This window comes from Gasterosteus aculeatus, chromosome 2 (genome assembly GCF_964276395.1).
Source record: "Gasterosteus aculeatus chromosome 2, fGasAcu3.hap1.1, whole genome shotgun sequence".
Lineage (NCBI taxonomy): Eukaryota > Metazoa > Chordata > Actinopteri > Perciformes > Gasterosteidae > Gasterosteus > Gasterosteus aculeatus.
The window spans coordinates 22,866,332-22,885,111 of record NC_135689.1 but is presented as its reverse complement, the minus strand read 5'-3'; the positions used below and the strand labels follow the sequence as shown (position 1 = coordinate 22,885,111).

Here is an 18,780-nt window from a genome sequence, read left to right as displayed (position 1 = left end):
AATTAAATGGAGTCACTTTCTAAGGCCTTCTCTGTGTCTTTTACAGATAGAAATGAAAAAGCTTACGGCACCTGGGATTCCCAGGCGGTCTTCCATCCAAGTACTAACCAGGCCCTACTCTGCTTAGCTTCTGAGATCAGACGAGATCAGGCGGAGCCAGAGAGGTATGGCCGTAAGCAACTGTATGTCCTCTTCCTAATCTTTTAAAATGTGTCAAAGGTTTTGGAGTTTTGATAATGAAAAAGGAGTCACTTTCTAATGCCTTCTCGATTTCTTCCAGAGAGAGAAATGAAAAAGCTTACGGCACCTGGGATTCCCAGGCGGTCTTCCATCCAAGTACTAACCAGGCCCTACTCTGCTTAGCTTCTGAGATCAGACGAGATCAGGCGGAGCCAGAGAGGTATGGCCGTAAGCAACTGTATGTCCTCTTCCTAATCTTTTAAAATGTGTCAAAGGTTTTGGAGTTTTGATAATGAAAAAGGATTCACTTTCTAATGCCTTCTCAATTTCTTCCAGAGAGAGAAATGAAAAAGCTTACGGCACCTGGGATTCCCAGGCGGTCTTCCATCCAAGTACTAACCAGGCCCTACTCTGCTTAGCTTCTGAGATCAGACGAGATCAGGCGGAGCCAGAGAGGTATGGCCGTAAGCAACTATATGTCCTCTTCCTAATATTTTAAAATGTGTCAAAGGTTTTGTAGTTTTGACAATGAAATGGAGTCACTTTCTAAGGCCTTCTCTGTGTCTTTTACAGATAGAAATGAAAAAGCTTACGGCACCTGGGATTCCCAGGCGGTCTTCCATCCAAGTACTAACCAGGCCCTACTCTGCTTAGCTTCTGAGATCAGACGAGATCAGGCGGAGCCAGAGAGGTATGGCCGTAAGCAACTGTATGTCCTCTTCCTAATCTTTTAAAATGTGTCAAAGGTTTTGGAGTTTTGATAATGAAAAAGGAGTCACTTTCTAATGCCTTCTCAATTTCTTCCAGAGAGAGAAATGAAAAAGCTTACGGCACCTGGGATTCCCAGGCGGTCTTCCATCCAAGTACTAACCAGGCCCTACTCTGCTTAGCTTCTGAGATCAGACGAGATCAGGCGGAGCCAGAGAGGTATGGCCGTAAGCAACTGTATGTCCTCTTCCTAATATTTTAAAATGTGTCAAAGGTTTTTGAGTTTTGATAATGAAAAAGGATTCACTTTCTAATGCCTTCTCAATTTCTTCCAGAGAGAGAAATGAAAAAGCTTACGGCACATGGGATTCCCAGGCGGTCTTCCATCCAAGTACTAACCAGGCCCTACTCTGCTTAGCTTCTGAGATCAGACGAGATCAGGCGGAGCCAGAGAGGTACGGCCGTAAGCAACTGTATGTCCTCTTCCTAATCTTTTAAAACGTGTCAAAGGTTTTGTAGTTTTGACAATGAAATGGAGTCACTTTCTAAGGCCTTCTCTGTGTCTTTTACAGATAGAAATGAAAAAGCTTACGGCACCTGGGATTCCCAGGCGGTCTTCCATCCAAGTACTAACCAGGCCCTACTCTGCTTAGCTTCTGAGATCAGACGAGATCAGGCGGAGCCAGAGAGGTATGGCCGTAAGCAACTGTATGTCCTCTACCTAATCTTTTAAAATGTGTCAAAGGTTTTGTAGTTTTGACAATGAAATGGAGTCACTTTCTAAGGCCTTCTCTGTGTCTTTTACAGATCGAAATGAAAAAGCGTACAGCACCTGGGATTCCCAGGCGGTCTTCCATCCAAGTACTAACCAGGCCCTACTCTGCTTAGCTTCTGAGATCTGACGAGATCAGGCGGAGCCAGAGAGGTATGGCCGTAAGCAACTGTATGTCCTCTTCCTAATCTTTTAAAATGTGTCAAAGGTTTTGTAGTTTTGACAATGAAATGGAGTCACTTTCTAAGGCCTTCTCTGTGTCTTTTACAGATCGAAATGAAAAAGCTTACAGCACCTGGGATTCCCAGGCGGTCTTCCATCCAAGTACTAACCAGGCCCTACTCTGCTTAGCTTCTGAGATCAGACGGAGCCAGAGAGGTATGGCCGTAAGCAACTGTATGTCCTCTTCCTAATCTTTTAAAATGTGTCAAAGGTTTTGGAGTTTTGATAATGAAAAAGGAGTCACTTTCTAAGGCCTTCTCGATTTCTTCCAGAGAGAGAAATGAAAAAGCTTACGGCACCTGGGATTCCCAGGCGGTCTTCCATCCAAGTACTAACCAGGCCCTACTCTGCTTAGCTTCTGAGATCTGACGAGATCAGGCGGAGCCAGAGAGGTATGGCCGTAAGCAACTGTATGTCCTCTTCCTAATCTTTTAAAATGTGTCAAAGGTTTTGTAGTTTTGACAATGAAATGGAGTCACTTTCTAAGGCCTTCTCTGTGTCTTTTACAGATCGAAATGAAAAAGCTTACAGCACCTGGGATTCCCAGGCGGTCTTCCATCCAAGTACTAACCAGGCCCTACTCTGCTTAGCTTCTGAGATCTGACGAGATCAGGCGGAGCCAGAGAGGTATGGCCGTAAGCAACTGCATGTCCTCTACCTAATCTTTTAAAATGTGTCAAAGGTTTTGGAGTTTTGATAATGAAAAAGGAGTCACTTTCTAAGGCCTTCTCTGTGTCTTTTACAGATCGAAATGAAAAAGCTTACAGCACCTGGGATTCCCAGGCGGTCTTCCATCCAAGTACTAACCAGGCCCTACTCTGCTTAGCTTCTGAGATCAGACGAGATCAGGCGGAGCCAGAGAGGTATGGCCGTAAGCAACTGTATGTCCTCTTCCTAATCTTTTAAAATGTGTCAAAGGTTTTGGAGTTTTGATAATGAAAAAGGAGTCACTTTCTAATGCCTTCTCGATTTCTTCCAGAGAGAGAAATGAAAAAGCTTACGGCACCTGGGATTCCCAGGCGGTCTTCCATCCAAGTACTAACCAGGCCCTACTCTGCTTAGCTTCTGAGATCAGACGAGATCAGGCGGAGCCAGAGAGGTATGGCCGTAAGAAACTGTATGTCCTCTTCCTAATCTTTTAAAATGTGTCAAAGGTTTTGGAGTTTTGATAATGAAAAAGGAGTCACTTTCTAAGGCCTTCTCGATTTCTTCCAGAGAGAGAAATGAAAAAGCTTACGGCACCTGGGATTCCCAGGCGGTCTTCCATCCAAGTACTAACCAGGCCCTACTCTGCTTAGCTTCTGAGATCTGACGAGATCAGGCAGAGCCAGAGAGGTATGGCCGTAAGCAACTGTATGTCCTCTTCCTAATCTTTTAAAATGTGTCAAAGGTTTTGTAGTTTTGACAATGAAATGGAGTCACTTTCTAAGGCCTTCTCTGTGTCTTTTACAGATCGAAATGAAAAAGCTTACAGCACCTGGGATTCCCAGGCGGTCTTCCATCCAAGTACTAACCAGGCCCTACTCTGCTTAGCTTCTGAGATCTGACGAGATCAGGCGGAGCCAGAGAGGTATGGCCGTAAGCAACTGCATGTCCTCTACCTAATCTTTTAAAATGTGTCAAAGGTTTTGGAGTTTTGATAATGAAAAAGGAGTCACTTTCTAAGGCCTTCTCTGTGTCTTTTACAGATCGAAATGAAAAAGCTTACAGCACCTGGGATTCCCAGGCGGTCTTCCATCCAAGTACTAACCAGGCCCTACTCTGCTTAGCTTCTGAGATCAGACGAGATCAGGCGGAGCCAGAGAGGTATGGCCGTAAGCAACTGTATGTCCTCTTCCTAATCTTTTAAAATGTGTCAAAGGTTTTGGAGTTTTGATAATGAAAAAGGAGTCACTTTCTAATGCCTTCTCGATTTCTTCCAGAGAGAGAAATGAAAAAGCTTACGGCACCTGGGATTCCCAGGCGGTCTTCCATCCAAGTACTAACCAGGCCCTACTCTGCTTAGCTTCTGAGATCAGACGAGATCAGGCGGAGCCAGAGAGGTATGGCCGTAAGAAACTGTATGTCCTCTTCCTAATCTTTTAAAATGTGTCAAAGGTTTTGTAGTTTTGACAATGAAATGGAGTCACTTTCTAAGGCCTTCTCTGTGTCTTTTACAGATCGAAATGAAAAAGTTTACAGCACCTGGGATTCCCAGGCGTTCTTCCATCCAAGTACTAACCAGGCCCTACTCTGCTTAGCTTCTGAGATCAGACGAGATCAGGCGGAGCCAGAGAGGTATGGCCGTAAGCAACTGTATGTCCTCTACCTAATCTTTTAAAATGTGTCAAAGGTTTTGTAGTTTTGACAATGAAATGGAGTCACTTTCTAAGGCCTTCTCTGTGTCTTTTACAGATAGAAATGAAAAAGCTTACGGCACCTGGGATTCCCAGGCGGTCTTCCATCCAAGTACTAACCAGGCCCTACTCTGCTTAGCTTCTGAGATCTGACGAGATCAGGCGGAGCCAGAGAGGTATGGCCGTAAGCAACTGTATGTCCTCTTCCTAATCTTTTAAAATGTGTCAAAGGTTTTGTAGTTTTGACAATGAAATGGAGTCACTTTCTAAGGCCTTCTCTGTGTCTTTTACAGATCGAAATGAAAAAGCTTACAGCACCTGGGATTCCCAGGCGGTCTTCCATCCAAGTACTAACCAGGCCCTACTCTGCTTAGCTTCTGAGATCAGACGGAGCCAGAGAGGTATGGCTGTAAGCAACTGTATGTCCTCTTCCTAATCTTTTAAAATGTGTCAAAGGTTTTGGAGTTTTGATAATGAAAAAGGAGTCACTTTCTAATGCCTTCTCGATTTCTTCCAGAGAGAGAAATGAAAAAGCTTACGGCACCTGGGATTCCCAGGCGGTCTTCCATCCAAGTACTAACCAGGCCCTACTCTGCTTAGCTTCTGAGATCAGACGAGATCAGGCGGAGCCAGAGAGGTATGGCCGTAAGCAACTGTATGTCCTCTACCTAATCTTTTAAAATGTGTCAAAGGTTTTGTAGTTTTGACAATGAAATGGAGTCACTTTCTAAGGCCTTCTCTGTGTCTTTTACAGATCGAAATGAAAAAGCTTACAGCACCTGGGATTCCCAGGCGGTCTTCCATCCAAGTACTAACCAGGCCCTACTCTGCTTAGCTTCTGAGATCTGACGAGATCAGGCGGAGCCAGAGAGGTATGGCCGTAAGCAACTGTATGTCCTCTACCTAATCTTTTAAAATGTGTCAAAGGTTTTGGAGTTTTGATAATGAAAAAGGAGTCACTTTCTAAGGCCTTCTCTGTGTCTTTTACAGATCGAAATGAAAAAGCTTACAGCACCTGGGATTCCCAGGCGGTCTTCCATCCAAGTACTAACCAGGCCCTACTCTGCTTAGCTTCTGAGATCAGACGAGATCAGGCCGAGCCAGAGAGGTATGGCCGTAAGCAACTGTATGTCCTCTTCCTAATCTTTTAAAATGTGTCAAAGGTTTTGGAGTTTTGATAATGAAAAAGGAGTCACTTTCTAATGCCTTCTCGATTTCTTCCAGAGAGAGAAATGAAAAAGCTTACGGCACCTGGGATTCCCAGGCGGTCTTCCATCCAAGTACTAACCAGGCCCTACTCTGCTTAGCTTCTGAGATCAGACGAGATCAGGCGAAGCCAGAGAGGTATGGCCGTAAGCAACTGTATGTCCTCTTCCTAATATTTTAAAATGTGTCAAAGGTTTTGGAGTTTAGATAATGAAAAAGGAGTCACTTTCTAATGCCTTCTCGATTTCTTCCAGAGAGAGAAATGAAAAAGCTTACGGCACCTGGGATTCCCAGGCGGTCTTCCATCCAAGTACTAACCAGGCCCTACTCTGCTTAGCTTCTGAGATCAGACGAGATCAGGCGGAGCCAGAGAGGTATGGCCGTAAGCAACTGTATGTCCTCTTCCTAATCTTTTAAAATGTGTCAAAGGTTTTGGAGTTTTGATAATGAAAAAGGAGTCACTTTCTAATGCCTTCTCGATTTCTTCCAGAGAGAGAAATGAAAAAGCTTACGGCACCTGGGATTCCCAGGCGGTCTTCCATCCAAGTACTAACCAGGCCCTACTCTGCTTAGCTTCTGAGATCAGACGAGATCAGGCGGAGCCAGAGAGGTATGGCCGTAAGCAACTGTATGTCCTCTTCCTAATCTTTTAAAATGTGTCAAAGGTTTTGGAGTTTTGATAATGAAAAAGGAGTCACTTTCTAATGCCTTCTCGATTTCTTCCAGAGAGAGAAATGAAAAAGCTTACGGCACCTGGGATTCCCAGGCGGTCTTCCATCCAAGTACTAACCAGGCCCTACTCTGCTTAGCTTCTGAGATCAGACGAGATCAGGCGGAGCCAGAGAGGTATGGCCGTAAGCAACTGTATGTCCTCTACCTAATCTTTTAAAATGTGTCAAAGGTTTTGTAGTTTTGACAATGAAATGGAGTCACTTTCTAAGGCCTTCTCTGTGTCTTTTACAGATCGAAATGAAAAAGCTTACGGCACCTGGGATTCCCAGGCGGTCTTCCATCCAAGTACTAACCAGGCCCTACTCTGCTTAGCTTCTGAGATCTGACGAGATCAGGCGGAGCCAGAGAGGTATGGCCGTAAGCAACTGTATGTCCTCTTCCTAATCTTTTAAAATGTGTCAAAGGTTTTGTAGTTTTGACAATGAAATGGAGTCACTTTCTAAGGCCTTCTCTGTGTCTTTTACAGATCGAAATGAAAAAGCTTACAGCACCTGGGATTCCCAGGCGGTCTTCCATCCAAGTACTAACCAGGCCCTACTCTGCTTAGCTTCTGAGATCAGACGAGATCAGGCGGAGCCAGAGAGGTATGGCCGTAAGCAACTGTATGTCCTCTTCCTAATATTTTAAAATGTGTCAAAGGTTTTGGAGTTTTGATAATGAAAAAGGATTCACTTTCTAATGCCTTCTCAATTTCTTCCAGAGAGAGAATTGAAAAAGCTTACGGCACCTGGGATTCCCAGGCGGTCTTCCATCCAAGTACTAACCAGGCCCTACTCTGCTTAGCTTCTGAGATCAGACGGAGCCAGAGAGGTATGGCTGTAAGCAACTGTATGTCCTCTTCCTAATCTTTTAAAATGTGTCAAAGGTTTTGGAGTTTTGATAATGAAAAAGGAGTCACTTTCTAATGCCTTCTCGATTTCTTCCAGAGAGAGAAATGAAAAAGCTTACGGCACCTGGGATTCCCAGGCGGTCTTCCATCCAAGTACTAACCAGGCCCTACTCTGCTTAGCTTCTGAGATCAGACGAGATCAGGCGGAGCCAGAGAGGTATGGCCGTAAGCAACTGTATGTCCTCTACCTAATCTTTTAAAATGTGTCAAAGGTTTTGTAGTTTTGACAATGAAATGGAGTCACTTTCTAAGGCCTTCTCTGTGTCTTTTACAGATCGAAATGAAAAAGCTTACAGCACCTGGGATTCCCAGGCGGTCTTCCATCCAAGTACTAACCAGGCCCTACTCTGCTTAGCTTCTGAGATCTGACGAGATCAGGCGGAGCCAGAGAGGTATGGCCGTAAGCAACTGTATGTCCTCTACCTAATCTTTTAAAATGTGTCAAAGGTTTTGGAGTTTTGATAATGAAAAAGGAGTCACTTTCTAATGCCTTCTCGATTTCTTCCAGAGAGAGAAATGAAAAAGCTTACGGCACCTGGGATTCCCAGGCGGTCTTCCATCCAAGTACTAACCAGGCCCTACTCTGCTTAGCTTCTGAGATCAGACGAGATCAGGCGAAGCCAGAGAGGTATGGCCGTAAGCAACTGTATGTCCTCTTCCTAATATTTTAAAATGTGTCAAAGGTTTTGGAGTTTAGATAATGAAAAAGGAGTCACTTTCTAATGCCTTCTCGATTTCTTCCAGAGAGAGAAATGAAAAAGCTTACAGCACCTGGGATTCCCAGGCGGTCTTCCATCCAAGTACTAACCAGGCCCTACTCTGCTTAGCTTCTGAGATCTGACGAGATCAGGCGGAGCCAGAGAGGTATGGCCGTAAGCAACTGTATGTCCTCTTCCTAATCTTTTAAAATGTGTCAAAGGTTTTGTAGTTTTGACAATGAAATGGAGTCACTTTCTAAGGCCTTCTCTGTGTCTTTTACAGATCGAAATGAAAAAGCTTACAGCACCTGGGATTCCCAGGCGGTCTTCCATCCAAGTACTAACCAGGCCCTACTCTGCTTAGCTTCTGAGATCAGACGAGATCAGGCAGAGCCAGAGAGGTATGGCCGTAAGCAACTGTATGTCCTCTTCCTAATCTTTTAAAATGTGTCTAAGGTTTTGGAGTTTTGATAATGAAAAAGGAGTCACTTTCTAATGCCTTCTCGATTTCTTCCAGAGAGAGAAATGAAAAAGCTTACGGCACCTGGGATTCCCAGGCGGTCTTCCATCCAAGTACTAACCAGGCCCTACTCTGCTTAGCTTCTGAGATCAGACGAGATCAGGCGGAGCCAGAGAGGTATGGCCGTAAGCAACCTTATGTCCTCTACCTAATCTTTTAAAATGTGTCAAAGGTTTTGGAGTTTTGACAATGAAATGGAGTCACTTTCTAAGTTCTTCTTTGTGTCTTTTACAGATCGAAATAAAAAAGCTTACAGCACCTGGGATTCCCAAGCGGTCTTCCATCCAAGTACTAACCAGGCCCTACTCTGCTTAGCTTCTGAGATCAGACGAGATCAGGCGAAGCCAGAGAGGTATGGCCGTAAGCAACTGTATGTCCTCTTCCTAATATTTTAAAATGTGTCAAAGGTTTTGGAGTTTTGATAATGAAAAAGGAGTCACTTTCTAAGGCATTCTCGATTTCTTCCAGAGAGAGAAATGAAAAAGCTTACGGCACCTGGGATTCCCAGGCAGTCTTCCATCCAAGTACTAACCAGGCCCTACTCTGCTTAGCTTCTGAGATCTGACGAGATCAGGCGGAGCCAGAGAGGTATGGTTGTAAGCAACTGTATGTCCTCTTCCTAATCTTTTAAAATGTGTCAAAGGTTTTGTAGTTTTGACAATGAAATGGAGTCACTTTCTAAGGCCTTCTCTGTGTCTTTTACAGATCGAAATGAAAAAGCTTACAGCACCTGGGATTCCCAGGCGGTCTTCCATCCAAGTACTAACCAGGCCCTACTCTGCTTAGCTTCTGAGATCAGACGAGATCAGGCGGAGCCAGAGAGGTATGGCCGTAAGCAACTGTATGTCCTCTTCCTAATCTTTTAAAATGTGTCAAAGGTTTTGGAGTTTTGATAATGAAAAAGGAGTCTCTTTCTAAGGCCTTCTCGATTTCTTCCAGAGAGAGAAATGAAAAAGCTTACGGCACCTGGGATTCCCAGGCGGTCTTCCATCCAAGTACTAACCAGGCCCTACTCTGCTTAGCTTCTGAGATCAGACGAGATCAGGCGGAGCCAGAGAGGTATGGCCGTAAGCAACTGTATGTCCTCTACCTAATCTTTTAAAATGTGTCAAAGGTTTTGTAGTTTTGACAATGAAATGGAGTCACTTTCTAAGGCCTTCTCTGTGTCTTTTACAGATCGAAATGAAAAAGCTTACGGCACCTGGGATTCCCAGGCGGTCTTCCATCCAAGTACTAACCAGGCCCTACTCTGCTTAGCTTCTGAGATCTGACGAGATCAGGCGGAGCCAGAGAGGTATGGCCGTAAGCAACTGTATGTCCTCTTCCTAATCTTTTAAAATGTGTCAAAGGTTTTGTAGTTTTGACAATGAAATGGAGTCACTTTCTAAGGCCTTCTCTGTGTCTTTTACAAATAGAATTGAAAAAGCTTACGGCACCTGGGATTCCCAGGCGGTCTTCCATCCAAGTACTAACCAGGCCCTACTCTGCTTAGCTTCTGAGATCAGACGAGATCAGGCGGAGCCAGAGAGGTATGGCCGTAAGCAACTGTATGTCCTCTTCCTAATCTTTTAAAATGTGTCAAAGGTTTTGGAGTTTTGATAATGAAAAAGGAGTCACTTTCTAATGCCTTCTCGATTTCTTCCAGAGAGAGAAATGAAAAAGCTTACGGCACCTGGGATTCCCAGGCGGTCTTCCATCCAAGTACTAACCAGGCCCTACTCTGCTTAGCTTCTGAGATCAGACGAGATCAGGCGGAGCCAGAGAGGTATGGCCGTAAGCAACTGTATGTCCTCTTCCTAATCTTTTAAAATGTGTCAAAGGTTTTGGAGTTTTGATAATGAAAAAGGAGTCACTTTCTAATGCCTTCTCGATTTCTTCCAGAGAGAGAAATGAAAAAGCTTACGGCACCTGGGATTCCCAGGCGGTCTTCCATCCAAGTACTAACCAGGCCCTACTCTGCTTAGCTTCTGAGATCAGACGAGATCAGGCGGAGCCAGAGAGGTATGGCCGTAAGCAACTGTATGTCCTCTTCCTAATCTTTTAAAATGTGTCAAAGGTTTTGGAGTTTTGATAATGAAAAAGGAGTCACTTTCTAATGCCTTCTCGATTTCTTCCAGAGAGAGAAATGAAAAAGCTTACGGCACCTGGGATTCCCAGGCGGTCTTCCATCCAAGTACTAACCAGGCCCTACTCTGCTTAGCTTCTGAGATCAGACGAGATCAGGCGGAGCCAGAGAGGTATGGCCGTAAGCAACTGTATGTCCTCTACCTAATCTTTTAAAATGTGTCAAAGGTTTTGTAGTTTTGACAATGAAATGGAGTCACTTTCTAAGGCCTTCTCTGTGTCTTTTACAGATCGAAATGAAAAAGCTTACGGCACCTGGGATTCCCAGGCGGTCTTCCATCCAAGTACTAACCAGGCCCTACTCTGCTTAGCTTCTGAGATCTGACGAGATCAGGCGGAGCCAGAGAGGTATGGCCGTAAGCAACTGTATGTCCTCTTCCTAATCTTTTAAAATGTGTCAAAGGTTTTGTAGTTTTGACAATGAAATGGAGTCACTTTCTAAGGCCTTCTCTGTGTCTTTTACAGATCGAAATGAAAAAGCTTACAGCACCTGGGATTCCCAGGCGGTCTTCCATCCAAGTACTAACCAGGCCCTACTCTGCTTAGCTTCTGAGATCAGACGAGATCAGGCGGAGCCAGAGAGGTATGGCCGTAAGCAACTGTATGTCCTCTTCCTAATCTTTTAAAATGTGTCAAAGGTTTTGGAGTTTTGATAATGAAAAAGGAGTCTCTTTCTAAGGCCTTCTCGATTTCTTCCAGAGAGAGAAATGAAAAAGCTTACGGCACCTGGGATTCCCAGGCGGTCTTCCATCCAAGTACTAACCAGGCCCTACTCTGCTTAGCTTCTGAGATCAGACGAGATCAGGCGGAGCCAGAGAGGTATGGCCGTAAGCAACTGTATGTCCTCTACCTAATCTTTTAAAATGTGTCAAAGGTTTTGTAGTTTTGACAATGAAATGGAGTCACTTTCTAAGGCCTTCTCTGTGTCTTTTACAGATCGAAATGAAAAAGCTTACGGCACCTGGGATTCCCAGGCGGTCTTCCATCCAAGTACTAACCAGGCCCTACTCTGCTTAGCTTCTGAGATCTGACGAGATCAGGCGGAGCCAGAGAGGTATGGCCGTAAGCAACTGTATGTCCTCTTCCTAATCTTTTAAAATGTGTCAAAGGTTTTGTAGTTTTGACAATGAAATGGAGTCACTTTCTAAGGCCTTCTCTGTGTCTTTTACAGATCGAAATGAAAAAGCTTACAGCACCTGGGATTCCCAGGCGGTCTTCCATCCAAGTACTAACCAGGCCCTACTCTGCTTAGCTTCTGAGATCAGACGAGATCAGGCGGAGCCAGAGAGGTATGGCCGTAAGCAACTGTATGTCCTCTTCCTAATATTTTAAAATGTGTCAAAGGTTTTGGAGTTTTGATAATGAAAAAGGATTCACTTTCTAATGCCTTCTCAATTTCTTCCAGAGAGAGAAATGAAAAAGCTTACGGCACCTGGGATTCCCAGGCGGTCTTCCATCCAAGTACTAACCAGGCCCTACTCTGCTTAGCTTCTGAGATCAGACGAGATCAGGCGGAGCCAGAGAGGTATGGCCGTAAGCAACTGCATGTCCTCTACCTAATCTTTTAAAATGTGTCAAAGGTTTTGTAGTTTTGACAATTAAATGGAGTCACTTTCTAAGGCCTTCTCTGTGTCTTTTACAAATAGAATTGAAAAAGCTTACGGCACCTGGGATTCCCAGGCGGTCTTCCATCCAAGTACTAACCAGGCCCTACTCTGCTTAGCTTCTGAGATCAGACGAGATCAGGCGGAGCCAGAGAGGTATGGCCGTAAGCAACTGTATGTCCTCTTCCTAATCTTTTAAAATGTGTCAAAGGTTTTGGAGTTTTGATAATGAAAAAGGAGTCACTTTCTAATGCCTTCTCGATTTCTTCCAGAGAGAGAAATGAAAAAGCTTACGGCACCTGGGATTCCCAGGCGGTCTTCCATCCAAGTACTAACCAGGCCCTACTCTGCTTAGCTTCTGAGATCAGACGAGATCAGGCGGAGCCAGAGAGGTATGGCCGTAAGCAACTGTATGTCCTCTTCCTAATCTTTTAAAATGTGTCAAAGGTTTTGGAGTTTTGATAATGAAAAAGGAGTCACTTTCTAATGCCTTCTCGATTTCTTCCAGAGAGAGAAATGAAAAAGCTTACGGCACCTGTGATTCCCAGGCGGTCTTCCATCCAAGTACTAACCAGGCCCTACTCTGCTTAGCTTCTGAGATCAGACGAGATCAGGCGGAGCCAGAGAGGTATGGCCGTAAGCAACTGTATGTCCTCTTCCTAATCTTTTAAAACGTGTCAAAGGTTTTGGAGTTTTGATAATGAAAAAGGAGTCACTTTCTAATGCCTTCTCGATTTCTTCCAGAGAGAGAAATGAAAAAGCTTACGGCACCTGGGATTCCCAGGCGGTCTTCCATCCAAGTACTAACCAGGCCCTACTCTGCTTAGCTTCTGAGATCAGACGAGATCAGGCGGAGCCAGAGAGGTATGGCCGTAAGCAACTGTATGTCCTCTACCTAATCTTTTAAAATGTGTCAAAGGTTTTGTAGTTTTGACAATGAAATGGAGTCACTTTCTAAGGCCTTCTCTGTGTCTTTTACAGATCGAAATGAAAAAGCTTACGGCACCTGGGATTCCCAGGCGGTCTTCCATCCAAGTACTAACCAGGCCCTACTCTGCTTAGCTTCTGAGATCTGACGAGATCAGGCGGAGCCAGAGAGGTATGGCCGTAAGCAACTGTATGTCCTCTTCCTAATCTTTTAAAATGTGTCAAAGGTTTTGTAGTTTTGACAATGAAATGGAGTCACTTTCTAAGGCCTTCTCTGTGTCTTTTACAGATCGAAATGAAAAAGCTTACAGCACCTGGGATTCCCAGGCGGTCTTCCATCCAAGTACTAACCAGGCCCTACTCTGCTTAGCTTCTGAGATCTGACGAGATCAGGCGGAGCCAGAGAGGTATGGCCGTAAGCAACTGCATGTCCTCTACCTAATCTTTTAAAATGTGTCAAAGGTTTTGTAGTTTTGACAATTAAATGGAGTCACTTTCTAAGGCCTTCTCTGTGTCTTTTACAAATAGAATTGAAAAAGCTTACGGCACCTGGGATTCCCAGGCGGTCTTCCATCCAAGTACTAACCAGGCCCTACTCTGCTTAGCTTCTGAGATCAGACGAGATCAGGCGGAGCCAGAGAGGTATGGCCGTAAGCAACTGTATGTCCTCTTCCTAATCTTTTAAAATGTGTCAAAGGTTTTGGAGTTTTGATAATGAAAAAGGAGTCACTTTCTAATGCCTTCTCGATTTCTTCCAGAGAGAGAAATGAAAAAGCTTACGGCACCTGGGATTCCCAGGCGGTCTTCCATCCAAGTACTAACCAGGCCCTACTCTGCTTAGCTTCTGAGATCAGACGAGATCAGGCGGAGCCAGAGAGGTATGGCCGTAAGCAACTGTATGTCCTCTTCCTAATCTTTTAAAATGTGTCAAAGGTTTTGGAGTTTTGATAATGAAAAAGGAGTCACTTTCTAATGCCTTCTCGATTTCTTCCAGAGAGAGAAATGAAAAAGCTTACGGCACCTGGGATTCCCAGGCGGTCTTCCATCCAAGTACTAACCAGGCCCTACTCTGCTTAGCTTCTGAGATCAGACGAGATCAGGCGGAGCCAGAGAGGTATGGCCGTAAGCAACTGTATGTCCTCTTCCTAATCTTTTAAAATGTGTCAAAGGTTTTGGAGTTTTGATAATGAAAAAGGAGTCACTTTCTAATGCCTTCTCGATTTCTTCCAGAGAGAGAAATGAAAAAGCTTACGGCACCTGGGATTCCCAGGCGGTCTTCCATCCAAGTACTAACCAGGCCCTACTCTGCTTAGCTTCTGAGATCAGACGAGATCAGGCGGAGCCAGAGAGGTATGGCCGTAAGCAACTGTATGTCCTCTTCCTAATCTTTTAAAATGTGTCAAAGGTTTTGGAGTTTTGATAATGAAAAAGGATTCACTTTCTAATGCCTTCTCAATTTCTTCCAGAGAGAGAAATGAAAAAGCTTACGGCACCTGGGATTCCCAGGCGGTCTTCCATCCAAGTACTAACCAGGCCCTACTCTGCTTAGCTTCTGAGATCAGACGAGATCAGGCGGAGCCAGAGAGGTATGGCCGTAAGCAACTGCATGTCCTCTACCTAATCTTTTAAAATGTGTCAAAGGTTTTGTAGTTTTGACAATTAAATGGAGTCACTTTCTAAGGCCTTCTCTGTGTCTTTTACAAATAGAATTGAAAAAGCTTACGGCACCTGGGATTCCCAGGCGGTCTTCCATCCAAGTACTAACCAGGCCCTACTCTGCTTAGCTTCTGAGATCAGACGAGATCAGGCGGAGCCAGAGAGGTATGGCCGTAAGCAACTGTATGTCCTCTTCCTAATCTTTTAAAATGTGTCAAAGGTTTTGGAGTTTTGATAATGAAAAAGGAGTCACTTTCTAATGCCTTCTCGATTTCTTCCAGAGAGAGAAATGAAAAAGCTTACGGCACCTGGGATTCCCAGGCGGTCTTCCATCCAAGTACTAACCAGGCCCTACTCTGCTTAGCTTCTGAGATCAGACGAGATCAGGCGGAGCCAGAGAGGTATGGCCGTAAGCAACTGTATGTCCTCTACCTAATCTTTTAAAATGTGTCAAAGGTTTTGTAGTTTTGACAATGAAATGGAGTCACTTTCTAAGGCCTTCTCTGTGTCTTTTACAGATCGAAATGAAAAAGCTTACGGCACCTGGGATTCCCAGGCGGTCTTCCATCCAAGTACTAACCAGGCCCTACTCTGCTTAGCTTCTGAGATCTGACGAGATCAGGCGGAGCCAGAGAGGTATGGCCGTAAGCAACTGTATGTCCTCTTCCTAATCTTTTAAAATGTGTCAAAGGTTTTGTAGTTTTGACAATGAAATGGAGTCACTTTCTAAGGCCTTCTCTGTGTCTTTTACAGATCGAAATGAAAAAGCTTACAGCACCTGGGATTCCCAGGCGGTCTTCCATCCAAGTACTAACCAGGCCCTACTCTGCTTAGCTTCTGAGATCAGACGAGATCAGGCGGAGCCAGAGAGGTATGGCCGTAAGCAACTGTATGTCCTCTTCCTAATATTTTAAAATGTGTCAAAGGTTTTGGAGTTTTGATAATGAAAAAGGATTCACTTTCTAATGCCTTCTCAATTTCTTCCAGAGAGAGAAATGAAAAAGCTTACGGCACCTGGGATTCCCAGGCGGTCTTCCATCCAAGTACTAACCAGGCCCTACTCTGCTTAGCTTCTGAGATCAGACGAGATCAGGCGGAGCCAGAGAGGTATGGCCGTAAGCAACTGTATGTCCTCTTCCTAATCTTTTAAAATGTGTCAAAGGTTTTGGAGTTTTGATAATGAAAAAGGAGTCACTTTCTAATGCCTTCTCGATTTCTTCCAGAGAGAGAAATGAAAAAGCTTACGGCACCTGGGATTCCCAGGCGGTCTTCCATCCAAGTACTAACCAGGCCCTACTCTGCTTAGCTTCTGAGATCAGACGAGATCAGGCGGAGCCAGAGAGGTATGGCCGTAAGCAACTGTATGTCCTCTTCCTAATCTTTTAAAATGTGTCAAAGGTTTTGGAGTTTTGATAATGAAAAAGGAGTCACTTTCTAATGCCTTCTCGATTTCTTCCAGAGAGAGAAATGAAAAAGCTTACGGCACCTGGGATTCCCAGGCGGTCTTCCATCCAAGTACTAACCAGGCCCTACTCTGCTTAGCTTCTGAGATCAGACGAGATCAGGCGGAGCCAGAGAGGTATGGCCGTAAGCAACTGTATGTCCTCTTCCTAATCTTTTAAAACGTGTCAAAGGTTTTGTAGTTTTGACAATGAAATGGAGTCACTTTCTAAGGCCTTCTCTGTGTCTTTTACAGATAGAAATGAAAAAGCTTACGGCACCTGGGATTCCCAGGCGGTCTTCCATCCAAGTACTAACCAGGCCCTACTCTGCTTAGCTTCTGAGATCAGACGAGATCAGGCGGAGCCAGAGAGGTATGGCCGTAAGCAACTGTATGTCCTCTTCCTAATCTTTTAAAACGTGTCAAAGGTTTTGTAGTTTTGACAATGAAATGGAGTCACTTTCTAAGGCCTTCTCTGTGTCTTTTACAGATAGAAATGAAAAAGCTTACGGCACCTGGGATTCCCAGGCGGTCTTCCATCCAAGTACTAACCAGGCCCTACTCTGCTTAGCTTCTGAGATCAGACGAGATCAGGCGGAGCCAGAGAGGTATGGCCGTAAGCAACTGTATGTCCTCTTCCTAATCTTTTAAAATGTGTCAAAGGTTTTGGAGTTTTGATAATGAAAAAGGATTCACTTTCTAATGCCTTCTCAATTTCTTCCAGAGAGAGAAATGAAAAAGCTTACGGCACCTGGGATTCCCAGGCGGTCTTCCATCCAAGTACTAACCAGGCCCTACTCTGCTTAGCTTCTGAGATCAGACGAGATCAGGCGGAGCCAGAGAGGTATGGCCGTAAGCAACTGTATGTCCTCTTCCTAATATTTTAAAATGTGTCAAAGGTTTTGGAGTTTTGATAATGAAAAAGGATTCACTTTCTAATGCCTTCTCAATTTCTTCCAGAGAGAGAAATGAAAAAGCTTACGGCACCTGGGATTCCCAGGCGGTCTTCCATCCAAGTACTAACCAGGCCCTACTCTGCTTAGCTTCTGAGATCAGACGAGATCAGGCGGAGCCAGAGAGGTATGGCCGTAAGCAACTGTATGTCCTCTACCTAATCTTTTAAAATGTGTCAAAGGTTTTGTAGTTTTGACAATGAAATGGAGTCACTTTCTAAGGCCTTCTCTGTGTCTTTTACAAATAGAATTGAAAAAGCTTACGGCACCTGGGATTCCCAGGCGGTCTTCCATCCAAGTACTAACCAGGCCCTACTCTGCTTAGCTTCTGAGATCAGACGAGATCAGGCGGAGCCAGAGAGGTATGGCCGTAAGCAACTGTATGTCCTCTTCCTAATCTTTTAAAATGTGTCAAAGGTTTTGGAGTTTTGATAATGAAAAAGGATTCACTTTCTAATGCCTTCTCAATTTCTTCCAGAGAGAGAAATGAAAAAGCTTACGGCACCTGGGATTCCCAGGCGGTCTTCCATCCAAGTACTAACCAGGCCCTACTCTGCTTAGCTTCTGAGATCAGACGAGATCAGGCGGAGCCAGAGAGGTATGGCCGTAAGCAACCTTATGTCCTCTACCTAATCTTTTAAAATGTGTCAAAGGTTTTGGAGTTTTGACAATGAAATGGAGTCACTTTCTAAGTTCTTCTTTGTGTCTTTTACAGATCGAAATAAAAAAGCTTACAGCACCTGGGATTCCCAAGCGGTCTTCCATCCAAGTACTAACCAGGCCCTACTCTGCTTAGCTTCTGAGATCAGACGAGATCAGGCGAAGCCAGAGAGGTATGGCCGTAAGCAACTGTATGTCCTCTTCCTAATATTTTAAAATGTGTCAAAGGTTTTGGAGTTTTGATAATGAAAAAGGAGTCACTTTCTAAGGCATTCTCGATTTCTTCCAGAGAGAGAAATGAAAAAGCTTACGGCACCTGGGATTCCCAGGCAGTCTTCCATCCAAGTACTAACCAGGCCCTACTCTGCTTAGCTTCTGAGATCTGACGAGATCAGGCGGAGCCAGAGAGGTATGGTTGTAAGCAACTGTATGTCCTCTTCCTAATCTTTTAAAATGTGTCAAAGGTTTTGTAGTTTTGACAATGAAATGGAGTCACTTTCTAAGGCCTTCTCTGTGTCTTTTACAGATCGAAATGAAAAAGCTTACAGCACCTGGGATTCCCAGGCGGTCTTCCATCCAAGTACTAACCAGGCCCTACTCTGCTTAGCTTCTGAGATCAGACGAGATCAGGCGGAGCCAGAGAGGTATGGCCGTAAGCAACTGTATGTCCTCTTCCTAATCTTTTAAAATGTGTCAAAGGTTTTGGAGTTTTGATAATGAAAAAGGAGTCTCTTTCTAAGGCCTTCTCGATTTCTTCCAGAGAGAGAAATGAAAAAGCTTACGGCACCTGGGATTCCCAGGCGGTCTTCCATCCAAGTACTAACCAGGCCCTACTCTGCTTAGCTTCTGAGATCAGACGAGATCAGGCGGAGCCAGAGAGGTATGGCCGTAAGCAACTGTATGTCCTCTACCTAATCTTTTAAAATGTGTCAAAGGTTTTGTAGTTTTGACAATGAAATGGAGTCACTTTCTAAGGCCTTCTCTGTGTCTTTTACAGATCGAAATGAAAAAGCTTACGGCACCTGGGATTCCCAGGCGGTCTTCCATCCAAGTACTAACCAGGCCCTACTCTGCTTAGCTTCTGAGATCTGACGAGATCAGGCGGAGCCAGAGAGGTATGGCCGTAAGCAACTGTATGTCCTCTTCCTAATC

General features: G+C 44.6%; 77 non-coding genes and 3 pseudogenes across 77 annotated transcripts; all 80 read right to left on the bottom strand.

Annotated features, from left to right (window-relative positions):
* Positions 1-59: 59 nt before the first annotated feature.
* Positions 60-178, bottom strand: LOC144402294 (5S ribosomal RNA). Its single transcript, XR_013464230.1, has one exon. It is a non-coding gene; the product is annotated as a 5S ribosomal RNA (ribosomal RNA).
* Positions 179-295: 117 nt separating this feature from the next.
* On the bottom strand, positions 296-414 carry LOC144402293 (5S ribosomal RNA). The gene has a single exon (XR_013464229.1). It is a non-coding gene; the product is annotated as a 5S ribosomal RNA (ribosomal RNA).
* A 117-nt stretch (positions 415-531) lies between these two features.
* Positions 532-650, bottom strand: LOC144402292 (5S ribosomal RNA). The gene has a single exon (XR_013464228.1). It is a non-coding gene; the product is annotated as a 5S ribosomal RNA (ribosomal RNA).
* Positions 651-766: 116 nt separating this feature from the next.
* On the bottom strand, positions 767-885 carry LOC144402291 (5S ribosomal RNA). Its single transcript, XR_013464227.1, has one exon. It is a non-coding gene; the product is annotated as a 5S ribosomal RNA (ribosomal RNA).
* Positions 886-1,002: 117 nt separating this feature from the next.
* On the bottom strand, positions 1,003-1,121 carry LOC144402290 (5S ribosomal RNA). Its single transcript, XR_013464226.1, has one exon. It is a non-coding gene; the product is annotated as a 5S ribosomal RNA (ribosomal RNA).
* Positions 1,122-1,238: 117 nt separating this feature from the next.
* On the bottom strand, positions 1,239-1,357 carry LOC144399583 (5S ribosomal RNA). The gene has a single exon (XR_013461729.1). It is a non-coding gene; the product is annotated as a 5S ribosomal RNA (ribosomal RNA).
* A 116-nt stretch (positions 1,358-1,473) lies between these two features.
* Positions 1,474-1,592, bottom strand: LOC144402289 (5S ribosomal RNA). Its single transcript, XR_013464225.1, has one exon. It is a non-coding gene; the product is annotated as a 5S ribosomal RNA (ribosomal RNA).
* A 116-nt stretch (positions 1,593-1,708) lies between these two features.
* Positions 1,709-1,827, bottom strand: LOC144398502 (5S ribosomal RNA). Its single transcript, XR_013460649.1, has one exon. It is a non-coding gene; the product is annotated as a 5S ribosomal RNA (ribosomal RNA).
* A 116-nt stretch (positions 1,828-1,943) lies between these two features.
* On the bottom strand, positions 1,944-2,052 carry LOC144399878 (5S ribosomal RNA; annotated as a pseudogene).
* Positions 2,053-2,169: 117 nt separating this feature from the next.
* Positions 2,170-2,288, bottom strand: LOC144399548 (5S ribosomal RNA). Its single transcript, XR_013461694.1, has one exon. It is a non-coding gene; the product is annotated as a 5S ribosomal RNA (ribosomal RNA).
* A 116-nt stretch (positions 2,289-2,404) lies between these two features.
* Positions 2,405-2,523, bottom strand: LOC144390097 (5S ribosomal RNA). Its single transcript, XR_013454168.1, has one exon. It is a non-coding gene; the product is annotated as a 5S ribosomal RNA (ribosomal RNA).
* A 117-nt stretch (positions 2,524-2,640) lies between these two features.
* On the bottom strand, positions 2,641-2,759 carry LOC144396587 (5S ribosomal RNA). The gene has a single exon (XR_013458733.1). It is a non-coding gene; the product is annotated as a 5S ribosomal RNA (ribosomal RNA).
* A 117-nt stretch (positions 2,760-2,876) lies between these two features.
* Positions 2,877-2,995, bottom strand: LOC144397677 (5S ribosomal RNA). Its single transcript, XR_013459824.1, has one exon. It is a non-coding gene; the product is annotated as a 5S ribosomal RNA (ribosomal RNA).
* A 117-nt stretch (positions 2,996-3,112) lies between these two features.
* Positions 3,113-3,231, bottom strand: LOC144397085 (5S ribosomal RNA). The gene has a single exon (XR_013459230.1). It is a non-coding gene; the product is annotated as a 5S ribosomal RNA (ribosomal RNA).
* Positions 3,232-3,347: 116 nt separating this feature from the next.
* On the bottom strand, positions 3,348-3,466 carry LOC144390096 (5S ribosomal RNA). Its single transcript, XR_013454166.1, has one exon. It is a non-coding gene; the product is annotated as a 5S ribosomal RNA (ribosomal RNA).
* A 117-nt stretch (positions 3,467-3,583) lies between these two features.
* Positions 3,584-3,702, bottom strand: LOC144396585 (5S ribosomal RNA). The gene has a single exon (XR_013458731.1). It is a non-coding gene; the product is annotated as a 5S ribosomal RNA (ribosomal RNA).
* A 117-nt stretch (positions 3,703-3,819) lies between these two features.
* Positions 3,820-3,938, bottom strand: LOC144397676 (5S ribosomal RNA). The gene has a single exon (XR_013459823.1). It is a non-coding gene; the product is annotated as a 5S ribosomal RNA (ribosomal RNA).
* A 116-nt stretch (positions 3,939-4,054) lies between these two features.
* On the bottom strand, positions 4,055-4,173 carry LOC144399755 (5S ribosomal RNA). The gene has a single exon (XR_013461901.1). It is a non-coding gene; the product is annotated as a 5S ribosomal RNA (ribosomal RNA).
* Positions 4,174-4,289: 116 nt separating this feature from the next.
* LOC144399537 (5S ribosomal RNA) lies at positions 4,290-4,408 on the bottom strand. The gene has a single exon (XR_013461683.1). It is a non-coding gene; the product is annotated as a 5S ribosomal RNA (ribosomal RNA).
* Positions 4,409-4,524: 116 nt separating this feature from the next.
* Positions 4,525-4,633, bottom strand: LOC144399903 (5S ribosomal RNA; annotated as a pseudogene).
* A 117-nt stretch (positions 4,634-4,750) lies between these two features.
* On the bottom strand, positions 4,751-4,869 carry LOC144402288 (5S ribosomal RNA). Its single transcript, XR_013464224.1, has one exon. It is a non-coding gene; the product is annotated as a 5S ribosomal RNA (ribosomal RNA).
* Positions 4,870-4,985: 116 nt separating this feature from the next.
* LOC144390095 (5S ribosomal RNA) lies at positions 4,986-5,104 on the bottom strand. Its single transcript, XR_013454165.1, has one exon. It is a non-coding gene; the product is annotated as a 5S ribosomal RNA (ribosomal RNA).
* Positions 5,105-5,221: 117 nt separating this feature from the next.
* On the bottom strand, positions 5,222-5,340 carry LOC144399246 (5S ribosomal RNA). Its single transcript, XR_013461391.1, has one exon. It is a non-coding gene; the product is annotated as a 5S ribosomal RNA (ribosomal RNA).
* A 117-nt stretch (positions 5,341-5,457) lies between these two features.
* LOC144400900 (5S ribosomal RNA) lies at positions 5,458-5,576 on the bottom strand. The gene has a single exon (XR_013462835.1). It is a non-coding gene; the product is annotated as a 5S ribosomal RNA (ribosomal RNA).
* Positions 5,577-5,693: 117 nt separating this feature from the next.
* LOC144402287 (5S ribosomal RNA) lies at positions 5,694-5,812 on the bottom strand. The gene has a single exon (XR_013464223.1). It is a non-coding gene; the product is annotated as a 5S ribosomal RNA (ribosomal RNA).
* A 117-nt stretch (positions 5,813-5,929) lies between these two features.
* Positions 5,930-6,048, bottom strand: LOC144402286 (5S ribosomal RNA). Its single transcript, XR_013464222.1, has one exon. It is a non-coding gene; the product is annotated as a 5S ribosomal RNA (ribosomal RNA).
* Positions 6,049-6,165: 117 nt separating this feature from the next.
* Positions 6,166-6,284, bottom strand: LOC144402284 (5S ribosomal RNA). The gene has a single exon (XR_013464220.1). It is a non-coding gene; the product is annotated as a 5S ribosomal RNA (ribosomal RNA).
* A 116-nt stretch (positions 6,285-6,400) lies between these two features.
* On the bottom strand, positions 6,401-6,519 carry LOC144399526 (5S ribosomal RNA). The gene has a single exon (XR_013461672.1). It is a non-coding gene; the product is annotated as a 5S ribosomal RNA (ribosomal RNA).
* Positions 6,520-6,635: 116 nt separating this feature from the next.
* LOC144396584 (5S ribosomal RNA) lies at positions 6,636-6,754 on the bottom strand. Its single transcript, XR_013458730.1, has one exon. It is a non-coding gene; the product is annotated as a 5S ribosomal RNA (ribosomal RNA).
* Positions 6,755-6,871: 117 nt separating this feature from the next.
* On the bottom strand, positions 6,872-6,980 carry LOC144399988 (5S ribosomal RNA; annotated as a pseudogene).
* A 117-nt stretch (positions 6,981-7,097) lies between these two features.
* On the bottom strand, positions 7,098-7,216 carry LOC144402283 (5S ribosomal RNA). The gene has a single exon (XR_013464219.1). It is a non-coding gene; the product is annotated as a 5S ribosomal RNA (ribosomal RNA).
* A 116-nt stretch (positions 7,217-7,332) lies between these two features.
* Positions 7,333-7,451, bottom strand: LOC144390092 (5S ribosomal RNA). Its single transcript, XR_013454162.1, has one exon. It is a non-coding gene; the product is annotated as a 5S ribosomal RNA (ribosomal RNA).
* A 117-nt stretch (positions 7,452-7,568) lies between these two features.
* Positions 7,569-7,687, bottom strand: LOC144400899 (5S ribosomal RNA). The gene has a single exon (XR_013462834.1). It is a non-coding gene; the product is annotated as a 5S ribosomal RNA (ribosomal RNA).
* Positions 7,688-7,804: 117 nt separating this feature from the next.
* Positions 7,805-7,923, bottom strand: LOC144390091 (5S ribosomal RNA). Its single transcript, XR_013454161.1, has one exon. It is a non-coding gene; the product is annotated as a 5S ribosomal RNA (ribosomal RNA).
* A 116-nt stretch (positions 7,924-8,039) lies between these two features.
* On the bottom strand, positions 8,040-8,158 carry LOC144398048 (5S ribosomal RNA). Its single transcript, XR_013460195.1, has one exon. It is a non-coding gene; the product is annotated as a 5S ribosomal RNA (ribosomal RNA).
* Positions 8,159-8,275: 117 nt separating this feature from the next.
* LOC144402282 (5S ribosomal RNA) lies at positions 8,276-8,394 on the bottom strand. Its single transcript, XR_013464218.1, has one exon. It is a non-coding gene; the product is annotated as a 5S ribosomal RNA (ribosomal RNA).
* Positions 8,395-8,510: 116 nt separating this feature from the next.
* LOC144397008 (5S ribosomal RNA) lies at positions 8,511-8,629 on the bottom strand. The gene has a single exon (XR_013459154.1). It is a non-coding gene; the product is annotated as a 5S ribosomal RNA (ribosomal RNA).
* A 117-nt stretch (positions 8,630-8,746) lies between these two features.
* LOC144399772 (5S ribosomal RNA) lies at positions 8,747-8,865 on the bottom strand. The gene has a single exon (XR_013461918.1). It is a non-coding gene; the product is annotated as a 5S ribosomal RNA (ribosomal RNA).
* A 116-nt stretch (positions 8,866-8,981) lies between these two features.
* Positions 8,982-9,100, bottom strand: LOC144396583 (5S ribosomal RNA). The gene has a single exon (XR_013458729.1). It is a non-coding gene; the product is annotated as a 5S ribosomal RNA (ribosomal RNA).
* A 117-nt stretch (positions 9,101-9,217) lies between these two features.
* LOC144402281 (5S ribosomal RNA) lies at positions 9,218-9,336 on the bottom strand. Its single transcript, XR_013464217.1, has one exon. It is a non-coding gene; the product is annotated as a 5S ribosomal RNA (ribosomal RNA).
* Positions 9,337-9,452: 116 nt separating this feature from the next.
* LOC144399515 (5S ribosomal RNA) lies at positions 9,453-9,571 on the bottom strand. Its single transcript, XR_013461661.1, has one exon. It is a non-coding gene; the product is annotated as a 5S ribosomal RNA (ribosomal RNA).
* Positions 9,572-9,687: 116 nt separating this feature from the next.
* LOC144402280 (5S ribosomal RNA) lies at positions 9,688-9,806 on the bottom strand. Its single transcript, XR_013464216.1, has one exon. It is a non-coding gene; the product is annotated as a 5S ribosomal RNA (ribosomal RNA).
* A 117-nt stretch (positions 9,807-9,923) lies between these two features.
* Positions 9,924-10,042, bottom strand: LOC144402279 (5S ribosomal RNA). The gene has a single exon (XR_013464215.1). It is a non-coding gene; the product is annotated as a 5S ribosomal RNA (ribosomal RNA).
* Positions 10,043-10,159: 117 nt separating this feature from the next.
* Positions 10,160-10,278, bottom strand: LOC144402278 (5S ribosomal RNA). The gene has a single exon (XR_013464214.1). It is a non-coding gene; the product is annotated as a 5S ribosomal RNA (ribosomal RNA).
* Positions 10,279-10,395: 117 nt separating this feature from the next.
* Positions 10,396-10,514, bottom strand: LOC144402277 (5S ribosomal RNA). The gene has a single exon (XR_013464213.1). It is a non-coding gene; the product is annotated as a 5S ribosomal RNA (ribosomal RNA).
* A 116-nt stretch (positions 10,515-10,630) lies between these two features.
* On the bottom strand, positions 10,631-10,749 carry LOC144399504 (5S ribosomal RNA). The gene has a single exon (XR_013461650.1). It is a non-coding gene; the product is annotated as a 5S ribosomal RNA (ribosomal RNA).
* A 116-nt stretch (positions 10,750-10,865) lies between these two features.
* On the bottom strand, positions 10,866-10,984 carry LOC144396582 (5S ribosomal RNA). The gene has a single exon (XR_013458728.1). It is a non-coding gene; the product is annotated as a 5S ribosomal RNA (ribosomal RNA).
* A 117-nt stretch (positions 10,985-11,101) lies between these two features.
* LOC144402276 (5S ribosomal RNA) lies at positions 11,102-11,220 on the bottom strand. The gene has a single exon (XR_013464212.1). It is a non-coding gene; the product is annotated as a 5S ribosomal RNA (ribosomal RNA).
* A 116-nt stretch (positions 11,221-11,336) lies between these two features.
* On the bottom strand, positions 11,337-11,455 carry LOC144399492 (5S ribosomal RNA). Its single transcript, XR_013461638.1, has one exon. It is a non-coding gene; the product is annotated as a 5S ribosomal RNA (ribosomal RNA).
* A 116-nt stretch (positions 11,456-11,571) lies between these two features.
* LOC144396581 (5S ribosomal RNA) lies at positions 11,572-11,690 on the bottom strand. The gene has a single exon (XR_013458727.1). It is a non-coding gene; the product is annotated as a 5S ribosomal RNA (ribosomal RNA).
* Positions 11,691-11,807: 117 nt separating this feature from the next.
* LOC144402275 (5S ribosomal RNA) lies at positions 11,808-11,926 on the bottom strand. Its single transcript, XR_013464211.1, has one exon. It is a non-coding gene; the product is annotated as a 5S ribosomal RNA (ribosomal RNA).
* A 116-nt stretch (positions 11,927-12,042) lies between these two features.
* Positions 12,043-12,161, bottom strand: LOC144402273 (5S ribosomal RNA). Its single transcript, XR_013464209.1, has one exon. It is a non-coding gene; the product is annotated as a 5S ribosomal RNA (ribosomal RNA).
* Positions 12,162-12,278: 117 nt separating this feature from the next.
* Positions 12,279-12,397, bottom strand: LOC144402272 (5S ribosomal RNA). The gene has a single exon (XR_013464208.1). It is a non-coding gene; the product is annotated as a 5S ribosomal RNA (ribosomal RNA).
* A 117-nt stretch (positions 12,398-12,514) lies between these two features.
* Positions 12,515-12,633, bottom strand: LOC144397819 (5S ribosomal RNA). The gene has a single exon (XR_013459966.1). It is a non-coding gene; the product is annotated as a 5S ribosomal RNA (ribosomal RNA).
* Positions 12,634-12,750: 117 nt separating this feature from the next.
* LOC144402271 (5S ribosomal RNA) lies at positions 12,751-12,869 on the bottom strand. Its single transcript, XR_013464207.1, has one exon. It is a non-coding gene; the product is annotated as a 5S ribosomal RNA (ribosomal RNA).
* Positions 12,870-12,985: 116 nt separating this feature from the next.
* On the bottom strand, positions 12,986-13,104 carry LOC144399481 (5S ribosomal RNA). The gene has a single exon (XR_013461627.1). It is a non-coding gene; the product is annotated as a 5S ribosomal RNA (ribosomal RNA).
* Positions 13,105-13,220: 116 nt separating this feature from the next.
* LOC144390090 (5S ribosomal RNA) lies at positions 13,221-13,339 on the bottom strand. The gene has a single exon (XR_013454160.1). It is a non-coding gene; the product is annotated as a 5S ribosomal RNA (ribosomal RNA).
* A 116-nt stretch (positions 13,340-13,455) lies between these two features.
* LOC144402270 (5S ribosomal RNA) lies at positions 13,456-13,574 on the bottom strand. The gene has a single exon (XR_013464206.1). It is a non-coding gene; the product is annotated as a 5S ribosomal RNA (ribosomal RNA).
* A 117-nt stretch (positions 13,575-13,691) lies between these two features.
* On the bottom strand, positions 13,692-13,810 carry LOC144402269 (5S ribosomal RNA). The gene has a single exon (XR_013464205.1). It is a non-coding gene; the product is annotated as a 5S ribosomal RNA (ribosomal RNA).
* Positions 13,811-13,927: 117 nt separating this feature from the next.
* Positions 13,928-14,046, bottom strand: LOC144402268 (5S ribosomal RNA). The gene has a single exon (XR_013464204.1). It is a non-coding gene; the product is annotated as a 5S ribosomal RNA (ribosomal RNA).
* A 117-nt stretch (positions 14,047-14,163) lies between these two features.
* LOC144402267 (5S ribosomal RNA) lies at positions 14,164-14,282 on the bottom strand. The gene has a single exon (XR_013464203.1). It is a non-coding gene; the product is annotated as a 5S ribosomal RNA (ribosomal RNA).
* A 117-nt stretch (positions 14,283-14,399) lies between these two features.
* LOC144402266 (5S ribosomal RNA) lies at positions 14,400-14,518 on the bottom strand. Its single transcript, XR_013464202.1, has one exon. It is a non-coding gene; the product is annotated as a 5S ribosomal RNA (ribosomal RNA).
* Positions 14,519-14,634: 116 nt separating this feature from the next.
* On the bottom strand, positions 14,635-14,753 carry LOC144402265 (5S ribosomal RNA). The gene has a single exon (XR_013464201.1). It is a non-coding gene; the product is annotated as a 5S ribosomal RNA (ribosomal RNA).
* Positions 14,754-14,870: 117 nt separating this feature from the next.
* Positions 14,871-14,989, bottom strand: LOC144402264 (5S ribosomal RNA). The gene has a single exon (XR_013464200.1). It is a non-coding gene; the product is annotated as a 5S ribosomal RNA (ribosomal RNA).
* Positions 14,990-15,105: 116 nt separating this feature from the next.
* Positions 15,106-15,224, bottom strand: LOC144399470 (5S ribosomal RNA). The gene has a single exon (XR_013461616.1). It is a non-coding gene; the product is annotated as a 5S ribosomal RNA (ribosomal RNA).
* Positions 15,225-15,340: 116 nt separating this feature from the next.
* Positions 15,341-15,459, bottom strand: LOC144396580 (5S ribosomal RNA). The gene has a single exon (XR_013458726.1). It is a non-coding gene; the product is annotated as a 5S ribosomal RNA (ribosomal RNA).
* A 117-nt stretch (positions 15,460-15,576) lies between these two features.
* On the bottom strand, positions 15,577-15,695 carry LOC144402262 (5S ribosomal RNA). The gene has a single exon (XR_013464198.1). It is a non-coding gene; the product is annotated as a 5S ribosomal RNA (ribosomal RNA).
* Positions 15,696-15,812: 117 nt separating this feature from the next.
* On the bottom strand, positions 15,813-15,931 carry LOC144402261 (5S ribosomal RNA). Its single transcript, XR_013464197.1, has one exon. It is a non-coding gene; the product is annotated as a 5S ribosomal RNA (ribosomal RNA).
* A 117-nt stretch (positions 15,932-16,048) lies between these two features.
* LOC144402260 (5S ribosomal RNA) lies at positions 16,049-16,167 on the bottom strand. The gene has a single exon (XR_013464196.1). It is a non-coding gene; the product is annotated as a 5S ribosomal RNA (ribosomal RNA).
* A 116-nt stretch (positions 16,168-16,283) lies between these two features.
* LOC144402259 (5S ribosomal RNA) lies at positions 16,284-16,402 on the bottom strand. The gene has a single exon (XR_013464195.1). It is a non-coding gene; the product is annotated as a 5S ribosomal RNA (ribosomal RNA).
* Positions 16,403-16,518: 116 nt separating this feature from the next.
* On the bottom strand, positions 16,519-16,637 carry LOC144402258 (5S ribosomal RNA). Its single transcript, XR_013464194.1, has one exon. It is a non-coding gene; the product is annotated as a 5S ribosomal RNA (ribosomal RNA).
* Positions 16,638-16,754: 117 nt separating this feature from the next.
* Positions 16,755-16,873, bottom strand: LOC144402257 (5S ribosomal RNA). Its single transcript, XR_013464193.1, has one exon. It is a non-coding gene; the product is annotated as a 5S ribosomal RNA (ribosomal RNA).
* Positions 16,874-16,990: 117 nt separating this feature from the next.
* On the bottom strand, positions 16,991-17,109 carry LOC144402256 (5S ribosomal RNA). Its single transcript, XR_013464192.1, has one exon. It is a non-coding gene; the product is annotated as a 5S ribosomal RNA (ribosomal RNA).
* Positions 17,110-17,225: 116 nt separating this feature from the next.
* LOC144402255 (5S ribosomal RNA) lies at positions 17,226-17,344 on the bottom strand. Its single transcript, XR_013464191.1, has one exon. It is a non-coding gene; the product is annotated as a 5S ribosomal RNA (ribosomal RNA).
* A 117-nt stretch (positions 17,345-17,461) lies between these two features.
* Positions 17,462-17,580, bottom strand: LOC144402254 (5S ribosomal RNA). Its single transcript, XR_013464190.1, has one exon. It is a non-coding gene; the product is annotated as a 5S ribosomal RNA (ribosomal RNA).
* A 116-nt stretch (positions 17,581-17,696) lies between these two features.
* Positions 17,697-17,815, bottom strand: LOC144397007 (5S ribosomal RNA). The gene has a single exon (XR_013459153.1). It is a non-coding gene; the product is annotated as a 5S ribosomal RNA (ribosomal RNA).
* A 117-nt stretch (positions 17,816-17,932) lies between these two features.
* Positions 17,933-18,051, bottom strand: LOC144399771 (5S ribosomal RNA). Its single transcript, XR_013461917.1, has one exon. It is a non-coding gene; the product is annotated as a 5S ribosomal RNA (ribosomal RNA).
* A 116-nt stretch (positions 18,052-18,167) lies between these two features.
* On the bottom strand, positions 18,168-18,286 carry LOC144396579 (5S ribosomal RNA). The gene has a single exon (XR_013458725.1). It is a non-coding gene; the product is annotated as a 5S ribosomal RNA (ribosomal RNA).
* Positions 18,287-18,403: 117 nt separating this feature from the next.
* Positions 18,404-18,522, bottom strand: LOC144402253 (5S ribosomal RNA). The gene has a single exon (XR_013464189.1). It is a non-coding gene; the product is annotated as a 5S ribosomal RNA (ribosomal RNA).
* Positions 18,523-18,638: 116 nt separating this feature from the next.
* LOC144399459 (5S ribosomal RNA) lies at positions 18,639-18,757 on the bottom strand. The gene has a single exon (XR_013461605.1). It is a non-coding gene; the product is annotated as a 5S ribosomal RNA (ribosomal RNA).
* Positions 18,758-18,780: the final 23 nt, after the last annotated feature.